Below are 15,286 nucleotides of genomic sequence, written 5' to 3'. Positions count from 1 at the left end.
TTGCTGGCTCCTGTGCCGCTGCAGCTGTCTGTGCCGCTGCCTGAGTGCCTGGCTACTTATATAGGACCCCTAATCAGGTAAGCCCCGCCCCCTACTCAGGGCTCAGCCTCTCTCCCAGCACACGGCCCCAAGCAGCCTGCACACACACACACTCACACACAAACGCCACAATACAATCCACAAACTACAAAAACCTGCTCCTCCAACAGAACTCCCACTGAAACTCCCCTGTTAGCAGCTCTGTTTGCTGGCTACTGCAAGCCCACAGATTCGAGCCCTAGCTGCTACTGCCAGCCCACAGATTTTAGCCATAAGGGGGCCTGGTGAGTTAGTGCTCTGACCAGCAGGGTCAGATAACTATTTAATGACCATAGCCCTTGAGGTTTGAGAAGTTAAGTCTTGATAACCATTAAGACAAATTGTCAATGTCACATGTCAAAATATATAAAGTAAGTATCCTTAAAACAAACTCTTAAGTTCTCAAGCAGTATTTTTCTTATTTTACCTTTTTGTAATTTCATTTATTATAGATAGAAATATTTTTTGTTGATTTGTGTGTGTAGGGTGAAATTGATGGCTACCAACACTTACCAGTAAAAACAAATCTAATCCTTCCAAGCCTACTTTTAGTTCTAGTAATATTAGATAGTGAAAAATACCCCGGCAGAAGTGTGATTTCTTTGAGTGTATACATTTAGGGTTGTTAATGTTGGCAGTGTTGACTTAGCCATGTTGCACATGTGGTACATTTTATAACATACATGACAGAGTTATGTGTTCAGTTTTTCAGTTTGCAACATGCTGAATTTATTGTTCTGCAATAATTGACAATGAGAACAGTGGGGTTCTCAGTATATTTTGAAAATGAAGTCATTTAGGAGTTTAAATACAGATTTAGAAACCTAACTTCAGGCTCCTGTTGTGGATAATCCTGGCCTTACTTCATGTAATGCTCTTAATTTCCACTGTACAGTTGAGACAAAGTGATCGATATACTATTGAAAAGATAAACGGTCAGTTAAATGGAATGCCCTGATACTTATGCTTGTCCACCTTTACCATGTGGTTTTTCTATTAGTTTGTTTTACCTTTTTTCTATTGAATAAGCGGTGTTGGTGTTGTTAGTATTCGATGATATATATGCTTTAGAAACCCATTATATTGCAGTTCATCAAAGTCATTTTTCCAGTCACTTTGACTTGTTCCTGTTTAATTGCCACTCCTATAAATTACTGCATCATCAGGGTACTTAATCACTTTATTGGAATGACAGTGACCAGGGAAATTATATATAGAAAAGAAAAACAAAAAAGGACCGTTATCTATTCTTGGGGTTCCTGAAAGCTAATACAGAAGGCTGCCAAGAAGGATCCTATTTCCTCTATTATCATAATCTGTTTTTTGTTCAAATAATCTGTGAAGCAGTCCTCAAAATCAAATCATTCAGTTTATCATTTAGAATAGTGTGAGTTTTAATATGAAAACTAATATATCAATATATAGTGTATAAAGCAACAAAGAGTCCTGTGGCACCTTATAGACGAACAGTTGTATTGGAGCATGAGCTTCTGTGAGTGAATACCCACTTCATCAGACGCAACCCACCTATTCACCCACGAAAGCTCATGCTCCAGTACCTCTGTTCGTCTATAAGGTGCCACAGGACTCTTTGTTGCTTTTTACAGATCCAGACTAACACGGCCACCCCTCCGATAATATGTAATATGACAAACTCAGGCCAGAAGGATATAAAAGGCAGGTAGATCAGCTTCAGAATGAGCAGGTCCCTGTTCCTTGGATAGCCGAACAATGGCTACTCCGGGCTAATCAAGACACCTGATGTCACTTTAACCAGTTAAGGTCATTAGGCTAATGCTGGCATCTCACCTCAATTAACTGACAAAAGGTTATGGAGACAGCTGGAACCAATTAAGTTCCCACTTATACTGCTTTAAAAGCTCTCCTTACCAGTTCTCTCCAGAGGAGCCCAGGTGGAGGAAGCTCCTCTGGAGAGAACTGGCAGGAGAGGAAGCATTACTGAACCCTGAGATAAGGGTGAAGCGTGAAAAAGGGGACCATGGGGAAGTGGTCCAGGGAATCAATGCAGTGTCAGTGGAGGAGAGAAGCCGCCAACAGCTGCTTCCATTAGGGTCCCTGGGCTGGAACCCGGAGTAGAGGGCAGGCCCGGGTTCCCTGCGTCCCCCCTCCATGCTCTACAGAGATCCCTTTGAGATGGGAAACAGACTTTGGTACAGGCAGGAGACCAAACTGTGCCTACTGAGCTCTAAGGAGCAACAGAAACATTGGGTATTCCATCTTCCCACCTCCCATACTGGCCTGTGGCGAAAGTAGCTCAATATGCTGTAACCGTTGCCGCCATACTGGGAAAGGGAGGTCATATTGAGGGCCTTAACGAACTTCTGAGGCCACTGAATCTGCCAGGAAGCACGGGACCCACCAATACAGGCTCAGAGCTTTTTCATACTGAAATTCACACTATGATAAATGTAAATTATGGCAACTTACTGTATATTAGTAAAAGTAACCCTTGGTTACAGCAGTATTGGTTAGATCTCTTCTACCATTGCGTTAGAAATCTGGTAAAATTCATTAGATCAGCTAGTTTGCTGATAGCTTTACTGTTTAAGGGTGAAATTTTCAGACACACAAAAGGGGCCCAACAACCACGAATTTTTTTCCTCAGTGCTAGGTGGTTACTGAGCTGCTGTTGTGCTGTAGAATATCTCCCCCTAAATGTGTCATTGGGGATAGCAACATAAAAAATAAAACTTTTTCAGAGAGTCCAGTTTCTTTCAAACCAACCCTATTGTATGTGTTGGTATAATCACTATTTTTTTTTAACTTCTTATTGTGTCAGTGAGAATTGGATATTTGGGAACATAGATTCAAGTATCAGTTGGGCTGGCAACAGGTCCAGGTGGCTGTCACATTCCTCCCTCTTTTCTCATCATCAGTCAAGAATTGTGGGTTTTAAGTATTTTCTTCTAAAGTTGGGGTCACCTGTTAATAATTTTGTCTGGTTTCATTCATGACACTAATACTTTTCCGTGCTTGCTCACTATGTCCCCAGATATCTATAGCATCCTATCTGGTAACGGTCTGTCAACTGTACTGTAAACCGCCATTTATATAGTCATCTTCTTTTGCAAGTTGTGACATTTCCTAGCAATATCTAAGCAATCCAGCATGTAGCATTTACTAGCCATTCTCAGCCTGTGCATTTTGTTACTTCATATACACCTGCTCCTTTGTTGCCAGAAGTTCTTTGTCCTTTACGTTTAAATAAAACTTAGCACTCAAATAAGAGTGATGACTGTGTTAGAAATGTTTGGGTATGTATAGATAAGTGTTTTAGGAAATGTGGCTCATTATAGCACTGTTATGTCTTAACACTACCTAAAGTGATTTCATTTCTTCTAAATCCGACTTTAAATTCATTAGCTACATGAATACATTTTCCCCTATTTAATGTTACCTTTTTTTTTAAAACTGAGCATAAACCTGAAATATACACTTTTTTTTTATGTTAAGCAACTTGAAAATTACCATGATTCTTTGTGGTTGGTTGACTTCAAGCCATACCATCCATTCATCAGATTTAAGCCATCTGTTTTCTCATATCAATATGTCTGAATCTGAAGTGTCTTAACTTTAAGTTTATAATTAGTTTCTTATCTCAAAATGTGGACCCAGATTGATGTCTTGATCTCTCTCCTATTTTCATTTTTTTTTTTTTTGCCAATTTAAATTAAAGTTCAGGATCAACCTGCTCTTCCTCCATCTACTATCTTGTGTTTAAAACATTTAGTTGAACTGCATGTTATCTCTGAGATAATGACTTGACTCCTACCTAAGGTCAAAAGTGAAAATTAGTAGGGTGACCTCCTCTTAGGTCCTAACCTTGGGGTCTTTGTGCAATCTGATCACCCACTGAAGTCCTCTTGGACTTCAGAATCAGACTTTTAATACTCAGTGTATGTTTATATCCTTCTAAAATAACCTTCACTTCACAGCATTTGTCAAAGTCAGCAGCCTTTACTGAATGAAGAAACAATCCTGAAATAGCAAGGATATTCCTGAGCAGGTCTGAGGTATAAAGGAGAACTATTCTCAGTGTGTCTCCGTGCTACAGACCCAATTATGCCCCTCATTTATACAGGCCTACTTCCCCTATGTAAATGCAAATGGAACTGAGCCCTTTGGCTAGTTTTCCTGGTGCTTATTTGATCCCTTTGCTTTCATGAAGCAACTCCACTTACAATTTTTTCTTTCAAAACAAAAAAGTAGCTCTGAATTTATCTGTAACATGGAAAAAAAATCTGAGATACTTCCAACAAGTTTCTAAAGCAGCTAAATCATTAGTTTAATTTCTACTAGAAATTTCAAATTAAGATTAAATGGATTCATCACTAGTATCCTAAAACAAAAGAGAAGAAAATAGCAGAGAAACAAGCCTCTTTGTTCTAAGTGAAAGAGAATACTTAATCACACATCAGCAAAGAATTTAAAAAAACCCAGCAGTACATGAAAGTATTTCCTTTTTTTCTTTACTGGACAAATTAATTGCCAGCAATGGCAAAACTACCAAGCCCTATTTATTTAAAAAAAACTCTAATGCAAGGAACAGTATCTAACTCGGCTAAAATTCTGCACTTAAGATCAGCTAGCTACTGACAATAGTTCAGAGGTTTCTATTCAGATCACTTTAAGAATATATAAATATGAAAATGCTTTCCACTAAAACAAGTTTGTGAGATAATTCTGCCTATATGCCCCCTGCAGTTGTGCTAGCGGGGTAGCATCTGTACAAATTCCAAAGTGACTCTATATTCAGGTTCTTCCCCTTAATCTAAAAAAGATGATTCCCCCATCCCCTGAAAAATTAGAGCTCTCATTTTTGTAAAAACAGGACAACTCAGGGAGACAAAATGGCGTTTTCCTGTGCTGACAGGAAAACTTATGATGTAGCAGCATTAAACAGTAAAAAAACAACCATGAGGGTATAGAAAATGAAATACATTATGCACCAGAGAATCAGAGTACTTTAATAACTAAAACCAGGCCAAACTGAGACGCATTTTAAACCTTCTTTGTTCCCCCTTTTGGTACTAATTAAGGGTGCAATTCAAAAATTATCAAGGAATAATATAGTTATTGTACATTATATTGACCAAGGGCTGGATTTTGCCTGATTGCAGGCATGTGCACAAGTGTGGAAAGACTGCACAAGGATCAAGTTACAACCAAGTAGGGAGATAGGAGGCAGGTCCTCCAACTCCCCATCTGCCCACATTGGCCAACAGAAGGTAGTGACATGGGGATGTGCATTCCTCCTGCAAGCTGGCTTACTCCAGTGTGCCGTGGTAAGGGATGGGATGGTTAGGCTCACTTGAAGGAGATAATCTGTGGTTGAATCACTTGAATTAATTCCCATGGCGTAAATATTCCCAGTGAGTGCCAGATTGTGTTTTGCAAACTGCCCCAGATTGAATTACATTGTTATCCCTTTACAACACTCAGGCAGCATAAAGGGGCCAGGGATGTTGCCTTAAGTGGCCCCCATGAGGGGAAAAAACGCTTTGGCGTAGTGTTATTTGACAGAGGTAGAGCTGGCATAATTCAGTACACCACCTGTACTTTTACAGGCATAGGTGCGGGAACTAGGGGTGTAGGTTGGTGCTGCAGCACCCGCAGGTTTTATGCGGAGCTCTGTTCCCAGCCCCGGGGTCCTGGCTGCCAGCCTTAGTCTCGGTCTCTTTACTCTTCTCCAGGTTCCCATTTCCCAGATACATGGCCCTGCTCCCAGCCCCAGCTTTTTTGGGGGGGTGGAGGGGGGTAAGTGAACAGGAGTAAGGGGATTGGCTTTCAGCACCCCCACTATTAAAACACTTCCATCACCACTGTTTACAGGCTCTCAGAGTAGAGAAAATAGCGGGCAAGAAGGCATGGCAGGAGCATTGTGCTTTGGCAATTCTGTTCTTGTATCCTGGGGGATAGCATTACAAACCAGCACATCTTGAATAGTCCTGGGGATAGCCCAGAAATAGGGAGGTGCAAAGGTGGGTTCAAGAACAGAACACAAAATCTGGGCATCTGTCTCTATTCTTTTTGGATATATGGGATATAAATTCTTGGGTCGAATTTTCTGCTGGCATACCTCCATTGACCTGAAAATCTCACCTAACAGAGTATTTGGCCCTTTATTTTGTACATAATTTAAAGGTGAAATGAAAGTTCCACTGAAGAAGTGTAAGTATGAAAAGATCTCAATGTTTCTTTAGGCTGGAATTTTGGATGCTGGAGTTTTGCTTAAAAATGCAGGAGGTAGAAGAATTCATCTTTTATTAACTCTCTCTGGCACTTATTGTGGATTGAATGCCCACATCCAACATGTTACTGATATTTTTAGCACTATGGTAAGACAGATTTTTACTCAGTCTATTACAACAGACTCGCAGTTCATCAAATTGTAATAGATCAGCAACATAACTGGATGGCTAAAATTGTGTGCCAAGATAGCTTATCTGTGATGGAAGTTTAATTGTCCTGAACTACCTCGATTTTGGAAGATAGTAATGCAGTAAAATGAATAAACATTGCAAAGCGGAGCTGTGTATTTTCTTCACAACCTGGATGAGACATGGGGATACAGAGGAGTGGCTTCTTTGCCGCTGCCCTGTTTCATCTCTGTTTACTGAGCAACACTTCTTAGCTTAAAAGGTGAACAGTTGTGTTTCTTGTGTACTCTCACTATTGGCCATCTAGATCCAAAAAACCTATCACACATTCTAATTTTCCATATCTACCTTTGCCATCTAATCAAGGGAGTTTTGAGTTTGATTTGTCAAGGGTGGTGAGTTTTAATTGACGAGCCAGAAATTAAAAACTGATGATTAATAGTAAAATTTCCAAAAGTCCCTAAGTGGACTAGGAACCTACATTCCACTGAACATCAGTTACTTAGGCTCCTAAGTCACTTAAGAGCTCTTGGAAATTTTATCATAATTCCCTAAATCTTCATTCTCTTGCATTATCTCATTAAACTATCCTAGAGAGGGGTCCAAAATAAAACGTCCAACACTCTTGACTGTTTTGGAGGTGCTAGGAATCTGAGCACCTAGATCTGGTTCTGAATTTTATAACTGGTTCCTGTTCAGTTTGAGCAGCCTGCAAAAGTCTCTTCAAGACTGAGCAAGTTTTAATGTGATCGTTAAAATAAATCAGTCAGTAAAATATAAATGTTGAATCGGTGATTCAAGAACCAGCCAAAATAAAATACAAAGTGGGGCGGGGGAGAACATAATGGGAAAGCTGCTGATAACAGGTGATTACAAATGGCTGAGGGGACTGACCAAGTCAAAATGGTCAGGCAGGATATATGTTAACCCACACATTTTTCAGTTCTTGGTTCTGCTGGCACTGGCAGATTCAATCTTTAGTAATGGCATTTAGTTCAGCCCTATACTTGAGTGTTAGATGCCCAACATAAAAGGAAACAAAATCTATCCTTCCTCTTGGGACCAGGGTGGGGGCTGCAGTGCAGGCTGCCATCCCTTCCACTGCTGTATCAGCTTATGGGCTGCGCTAGTAGCCTCAGCTCCTTACGCTATTTGTGCAAGGTGTTTGGGCCATTAGACCTTCATCTTCATGATATTCTCCCAGGATAGCTCCCCTCCAATGCTGTTCTCTGCCTTGGCCTATCAAGCATCAGTATGCAGACCCACTTATTGTCACTCTCTCAATGCAGCCGGTTGTTGGGGCTGGATTTCACCCTATGTCTGTCGATTTGTTTCTTTGAGTGAGATGAGATGAAATGAAGAGGGGTTTATGTTGTTTTGACACATGTATTTTCTTAGGTATGGAGAAAAAAATTCTCTAGCATGGGTAGCGGTTAATTTTCTAATAGATCTGTTGCTATGATATTTGACCCTATGTCATGGAGCTGTTTCAGCTGCCAGACACCGCTAATTTCAACAGGCATCCTATGTGGCGAATGGTTGAAGGATCAGGCCCACCCCTTGCAGTATTCCAAAGTTTTAAAATACAAAAACTGTTTCTACCCAATGATACTCTGTCTGCTTCTGTCTTCCTCCTGGTGTATTTGAAAATATTTTAGCTTGTAATATATTTGGCATCATGCTGAGTTTCTGCCACAACCAGGAGACATTCAGGAGTACATCAGTCCTTCTGTCAGTTACTTACCTGCCGTATGGCAGTGACATCTCTGACACATTGGGGAGAAAATTAGTATTGCAGAAGTGGGGGCAGAGAGAGTTCCCTTACAAAAATGTGATTTAAAATGGCAGATGACCTTTTGTGTTGGTAAACACTGCAGTACAGAATCATAGAATATCAGAGTTGGAAGGGACCTCAGGAGGTCATCTAGTCCAGCCCCCTGCTCAAAGCAGGACCAATCCCCAACTAAATCATCCCAGCCAGGGATTTGTCGAGCCTGACCTTAAAAACCTTGACACCCAGTGGTGATGTGACACCATACAGCTGCAGCATGAGGCTTTGTCTAAAATGTGAGCATGGGGATCCATATGAAGAGACTGGAGAAATAAGCATTAGGAGTCAGTCTGTCTGTTTTTCCCAGCTTCGCCCAAACCTTCATACAGTACATTAGTGGGTAAAAGGCCCTAAATCCCTGCAGATGGTTCCAGAGAAGGGAGTAGAATTATCACTGAAGAGAAGAATATTTGGAAGAGGAGACATTCAGCATTGGTTAGGAGAGTGGAGGAAGGGAAAAAGAGAGGCTTCTGGTGGACTTGCTGGGTAGCTTGATTCGGGGAATATGATAGGGTGGGTTTCTGAGAGATCTGATGCGGGTGGGGAGGTGTACTGGGACGCTCATGTAACTAATACTCTGTGCAGTGCATGTGTTCCTGGGGCATCAGGCTGGTGCAGTATTTGAAAAGTACTGTCATTGAGAGTCACTTAAATTATATGATGCAATATCTTAGTGGATTTTTTAAATTGATATTTAAAGGTATGTCGTTTAACTTTCTCCCATCTCCCGGGCACAGGGATGCCTAGTGGGTAAAGACATCTCAATCTTTCAATTTCTCAGTAGGGTCAAGTCTAAGTATACAATATAATTACCAGGAACTCCAATACTCTCACACTATTGTAACTGTAGCTATCTAGCTAGGTATTTGCATGGTCACAGCCATTAAATTAATTTTTATCTTCTTAATACCCCTGTTAAGTACAAATATACTAGCTCCATTTTACAAATGGAGAACTAAGGTACAGGATAGATGAGGTGACTTGCCCAAGATCACACAAGAAGTTTTTGGAAGATCTGGGAATTGAACCCACTTCTCTTCATTCCCAATCCAGTGCCCGGTCCATTAGACCATCCTTTCTACACTTAGTTTGACCCAGCACTGTGATTGACTGAGACAGTTCCATTTTGAATATTTTTGAAAAAAAAAATAATTAAGCAGCAACATGAAACATGTTAGTTACCAACAGCTCAGGATCAAGAGTTAAAGGGCTTGAGGTGCATAACAGGAAATCTCATCTGAGATCACAATTTGACTACACAAGGATGATAGTTAGAAACGGTATTAAACACCTGTCACTGTAGCTCAAAGATCTACTGTTTGGTGGATTAACTCTCTGCTCTCTTATGCCAAGAGTTCAAGATCAACTTCAAATTGAAATGCCTGCAAAGATTATAGTGAATTTAATCATCTTGGTTGCACTGGCATGGGAGCCATTCCACTCCATTACCAAGGTGGATGCTTTTGATGCAGGAGGAACTATAACTTGTAATTTTCACACTATATACCTGATCACATTGCTGACTCAGGAGCAAGCATTAGCCATGAGAAACTTGCTGCTATTCCATGTAGCCCTGTAGTACGGGTTTACAAGAAGCCAGTTGTGATAAAGATACATCACAAAAGTAGACACAAATTGGAGGGAAACTGCTGTTTTTTGTGCTATCTGCATTTTATTGAAAGCTGGAGAGTTTTCTTTCTAGGTTTAATAAATTATCTCCATGTTGTTTTAAACACAAGGGGCCATATTCGTCCCTGATATAACTCCAGTGTCTTCAGTGGAGTTAAGTTAGAAGTAATTTGGTCTGATATTTCTTTTAGGAAATGAGGAATTCTTACTTCAAATGCAGAGTATTAAAGCTAACATTTGCTGAAATGTAATGATTCAGTTGAATGAGTAGTTTTTGTAGAATTTTTTCTATTTTAGTTTTACTAAGATCACACAGTGTTTAATAGATTAATCCAGCCTGCATTTATAGTACATCCTAATTCTGCATTATACATTTGCTAATTTCATAGAGCTACACGTTTTTAAATTGGGCTCTTCTGTTCATTACCAAGTTGGGGTGGAGAGCTGTAAATTATGCACCTCTTTTGAGGAGACCTAACATTTATAAATCTATTTTAAAGAAATTGAAGAAAGGCTCCTGACCCTTTATAGAACAGGTCTTCAAAGTATTAATTAACCTGCCCATTTCAGTATGGGGAGATTATAGCCAATAGATGATTTATACCAAGGATGGATATATTTTCACCTTTCAAGTTTTTTCCTAAAATTAGCAGGTGGCCCATTTCCTTAAAGTAAATTTTCCTAAAATAACCATAAGTCTCCCTTTATTGTAAATATGCTGAACTAGTCAACTTTAATTTAGATATCCAGAATGAATACTCTGTGTGTCTGAGAATAACGTCATCCTGTATAGTTCTCCAGTATCTTCATTAATGATACTGATGCTGTGCCCACTTTGCTGCTGCTGTTTTTTTAAAGCAGATATAAAAGACCATTTATCCTAGCTGTAGGTCAGATGTAAAGCCACATTTCAAGAGTATATACATCCTTCCAAGGGTACCTGATATGTTTGATATCGATGACATCACCTATTTGCAATAAATTCTAGGTTACAAAGAAATGCATTGCAAACCAGAGCTTTTAAATATTGTTAACGCTGGTGCAGGACTGGATTTTTTTTAAGTGCATGACCATTAGGTCTGATCATTATGATGGATCCTGTGTGTTTGCACCAGTTATAATATAATGTCAGAAGTTAAACTCAGGTAATGATTCTGGTTCTTTTTGATATAGAGTCTTTGACTAGAAGTTTCAGGTTGTATGATGGAAAAAGGAGAAAAGTAGCACTTCTAGTTACTGTAGGTTACATGAAAAATGCCTTGTTAAAACTTTTTTTGAAAGACTCAGCTTAAAAATTTACTTTTTGATTTAGAGATCTTAAGTAATATGTTTGTGAGCAGCATATGAGAAGATTTATTTTTCAGAACACAGGACATCATCCTCATAGAACATCCATACTTCCTGGCCTGCTATCATAACAACATTAATTCATTGATTTCTTAGGTGTCTCCCCCCTTTCCTGGCTCCAGAGTATGATGATGCCTATATGAAGAAAGTATAGAATGCGTACAAACTGGGATAATTCAAAATAGCTATTTGGGAGCTGGCTTTTTATTTCTGTCTTTGTAGGTCACCAATCTATCAGTCCAGCTATTTTAACTCTGGTTTCTGGAAGTATCCAGAACCTCTGAATTCTTTACAGTCATGCTTTTCTGGTAAAAACAGTGCTGGTTTTTAAGACCTCAGTAAAATGTATTAAACAGTATCTTCCTCCGCATTACAGCTTACATCCAGGTTGTTGATTTAGATAAAAATAATAAATTATATGCCTACTGTTTGGATAATAACTAGTATGTACAGTAGTATGTACACAAATAGCTGGCATAAAAACAGATAAGAAACACAAACATAAAATCCTTAAACAGACATACTATTACACTCAGCTCACCGCTGTGTTACTCGGGTCACTTCCTTGTACTTGGTATTCAGCCCTAATTTAAAGTGGGAAGAACTCCTGTTTGAGTCAATAAATCAAATTCTGCTCTGTTATGCCAGTGTAAATCCAAAGTAATTCCACTGACTCCAGATTTATACCTGTGAATCTGAAAGTAGAATTTGTCCCAGTGCTTTGAGGAGTGTTAGCTATGGTCTGGGCAAACAATACAATAGAGAGGCAGCCTCTTTTTAAGTTTCTTTTTCCTGTTTCCATCCAAAGTGTAATTTCAATTGGCTTTTTTCACATCTGCTGAAAATCAAATCAGAGAAACAATGCAAATTATGCTTTTTGTTACATATATGTATTTTCAGGCTAACTTACGCTCAACATATACCTTAAACAACTGTTAACCTAAGTACTGAATTGCACTGGAGGTGGAATGATACACATTGAGATGAATTCTGAACTCTGACCTATGTAAAATTTGATTATGCTGATGTAAATGAGAACAGAATTTGGTAAATTTATCTTAGATCATATCTGCATCAGATGTAACTATACAACTGTGCAAACCTGTGCACAGCAGCTATTTAAATTAATGACTGTTTGGGCGGGGCAGGGGGGGAGCAGGCATGGGGAGAACCACTTCTTCCCAAGGTAAGATGAGCTATGGGTTTGTCCTTAGATGGTTAATATTTTCAATACCTGCATATACATCTTTGTGTCAACCAACATAGCTGTTCTGTCTGAGCCTTGTGTATTGAGAATGACATGTTTCATGACATCTGGGGTTAAAGTGAAGGTATTGGGACTGTCAGGCCACGTCTAGACTAGGCGCCGTATCGGCGCGTTACAATCGATTGCTCGGGGATCGAAATATCGCGTCTCATCTAGATGGGATATATCGATCCCTGAGCGCGCTTAAATCGATTCCAGAACTCCACCAAGACGAACGGATTTCCGGATTCGACATGGCAAGCCACGGACATCGATCCCGCGCGGTGAAGACAGGTGAGTAAATTGATTTTAGATATTCGATTTCAGCTACGCTATTCTCGTAGCTGAAATTGCGTATCTAAAATCGATTTTATCTCGTCGTGTAGACCTGGCCTCAGTTAACTTCCCTTTGTCAGTCTGCTGCAGAGATGACTTTATGATAGGTTTATTAGCGTGTCCACTACCCTCTGTTAGAATGCAGAATGGGTTTCCTTCTCAGTATGAAAATGTTTTCTATGTTCCCTAAAATATATATACTAATGTGGTCCTAAAAATGTCATGCATATCCCAAAACATCAAGTAGCTCCAAGGCAAGTATATAAAGCAGAATGTTTCCTCTGTCTCAGTAAAGACAATTGGCAAACCTATTGCATTAGAATTGCTTAATTTATTAATAACTATGTGATTATGAATGTACAAAAAGCTTCATTATAATTTAAAATTTTCATTCTTACTATAAAATTAAATACAGGCGCTGAAAAGATTTTATTTTGGAATGTTTGCCCTTTTAACAATATGGAATATTTAATATAGAGTAAACTGTTATCACCAAATGTAGCTAAAACAAATATAGAAGAAAACTTGTCACTGCATAGATTATCTCAATTTATTCATCCCTTTGTGCTTGAATACCAAATTAATGACATTAGATGTATGTACTCCCATTGCTTATGGCATCTTGTAGGTTATTTGGTTTACAGTACTTATGGTTCAGCATGGATTTATGTTCCAGCCAGAGATATGAATATTATTGAACCCTATAGTATATAAATGAGCACAGATTTTCAAAAGGGAGAGATTTCTGAAGGCATCGGTGTATTAAGTTAAACTTTTCAATTAATAAGAAATAAATTTGAATTAAAAGATATAGCATCTGGGTCACAGAAGGATCTTAGCAGAACTGCTGTTTGAAGCTTTTCATTCTTGTAACAAACTTTTAAATAATTTTCAAGGGCACTTCAGATGTTCTGTCATTTAAACTGCCACGCAAGCCTTTTTTGTTGGCTTGGAGCCATACAGTCATTAAAATGTAGTTTTAGGAAATAGTAGTGTGTGTGCTATGTACAGATTTTTCATTAAATTCCCTTCTTCCTTCCACCTCCACCCCCCGCACCTCCTAAAAATAGCAGAACGCTAATAGAGATGAAGAATGCTATTCAAAGGGTACGCTGTTATGTGTTTAGTGGAACACTTTGAGCGAGCATACATCACAGGTATCTTACAAGTATATTCATTTTCACAATTCAAGACATTTAATCTGCATAGCTCATATGTAGCCAAAGTGCCGCCATGTGCCAAATGAAACCCATGCTGTTCAGTATATTACGTATTTCTAACAAAGTTTCCCTCTTATACTTGGAGGTGGAGCCTGCAGAGATTACAGTTCAGTGGTCACAATTTAAGAAGTTCACTCTAGATAGTCTACCTACTTGAGCTATATTCCCTGTGCATAAAATAGGGGATACTGGTGGAACCACTAACCTCTCTTCAAACAGGATGAATAGCTGCAGTGCAGCTAATGTATGCAGTGATTCAGCTTAGAGAGAGTATTCTCTAGTGGCACAGTGCTGGGAGCAGTAGAGATGGCTAGATAAAGCAAGAGATTTGGTTTCTGTTCCTGGCTCTTCAACTGACTTGTTCTTTGACCTTGCAGAGGTTGTTTAACCTCTCTTCCACATTTTCTTCATTTGTAGACGGGGATAATAAAAGTAATACTTCCCAATCTCCCAAGGGGGATTTTAGGCTTTAAGTTATTTGTTTCTGAAGTGGTTTGATATCCTTCGAGGGAAAGCACTAGCAGTGTGCAAGGTGTTATTACTATGTGTTTATTCAAGGTTTGCACACTTCATTGCTTATGTAGGATGCAATCTATATCCCAGGGCCTGTGTAGCAGTTTTACAGGACACTGTCACTAAAGGTAAATTTGATTGTCAAGTCATCTTCTCGTCATTGTTTTATCAGTTTCATAACAATGTACCCATGACAGTGCCCATGTAGTGCTGGAGAAGAAACTGATCAACAACATTGTAACATCAGAGGTAACGCTTTCCGGTAATCATAACATTGACCTTAAATCCTAACCTTGCTGCTGATCTTGAAAATGCCTATTTGGTCCTTCAAACAGAGGAATTTCTCTGCCTGCAGCACCAAATGGATAGTGTTTAGATTAACTAAAATGAGTTTTTGACTCAGCAAAGGGAAATGAACTTGCCTAAGCCAGACATGCTGTGGAGGGAGCCACAGTTGAATCTCCAGGTTCACTCATACTCAGTATAGCTCCTGACTTGAAGCAGCTCCCCAGACAAACAGAAATGCCATTGGTTTGAGTGTTAAGCCTCACTTTGCTCAGCCAATTACCTTGATCTGAGTGGAGGCCAATTTGGTAGTGTTAATCATAGCACATGACTAATTGACTTGTGTGGCACAAATCCAATATAGTATTTTAGAAACTGAATATTTAACTCTCTATCTTAA

The 15,286-nt window shown here is 39.3% G+C and overlaps 1 protein-coding gene across 2 annotated transcripts in view; it reads left to right on the top strand.

The window, feature by feature from the left end:
- The window catches only part of TENM2 (teneurin transmembrane protein 2), an 851,854-nt gene that overhangs the window by 150,445 nt on the left and 686,123 nt on the right, over positions 1–15,286 (top strand). The window lies entirely within an intron of this gene.

This window comes from Chelonoidis abingdonii, chromosome 7 (assembly GCF_003597395.2).
Source record: "Chelonoidis abingdonii isolate Lonesome George chromosome 7, CheloAbing_2.0, whole genome shotgun sequence".
NCBI classification, from domain to species: domain Eukaryota; kingdom Metazoa; phylum Chordata; order Testudines; family Testudinidae; genus Chelonoidis; species Chelonoidis abingdonii.
Note: the sequence above shows the minus strand (reverse complement) of the source record. Positions and strands in the feature narration are given on the sequence as shown.